Source organism: Eimeria mitis, genomic scaffold (genome assembly GCF_000499745.2).
Source record: "Eimeria mitis Houghton genomic scaffold, Emh_scaff549, whole genome shotgun sequence".
NCBI lineage: Eukaryota > Apicomplexa > Conoidasida > Eucoccidiorida > Eimeriidae > Eimeria > Eimeria mitis.
This window is the reverse complement of record NW_013573761.1, coordinates 14,304-14,759: the sequence shown is the minus strand read 5'-3', so window position 1 is coordinate 14,759 and position 456 is coordinate 14,304.

Here is a 456-nt window from a genome sequence, read left to right as displayed (position 1 = left end):
TCACTATAAAATAAACAACCAAAACAAACAAAATAAAAAAAAAAAATAAATATAAAAATAAATAAATATATATATAAAATATATATTTTTTCAGGTTAAGCCCGAAGATATTTTCTGTGGATATATTACGCGAGGGTGTTTATGCATTTAAAAATAATAAAAATTATAAACTTGTCGATATTCCTCTTTCTTTTGTTGGTTTACGTTTATTAATTTCTTTATATAAACAAAACATCAGCAGTTTTATATTAAATATAAATATACCTTCTTTGTTGTTTGTTTCTACTTATAAAGAATATAATTTACCCATACAAACAAAACAAAATAAAAATAAAAATAAAAATAAAAAAAATATAAATTTAAGTTTTTATAATACACATCAATATATGACGCTATTAAATGGAGAAGATGCAACAGGAAGAGCAATAGAGGCACAAACACTCGCCGTAATTCTTT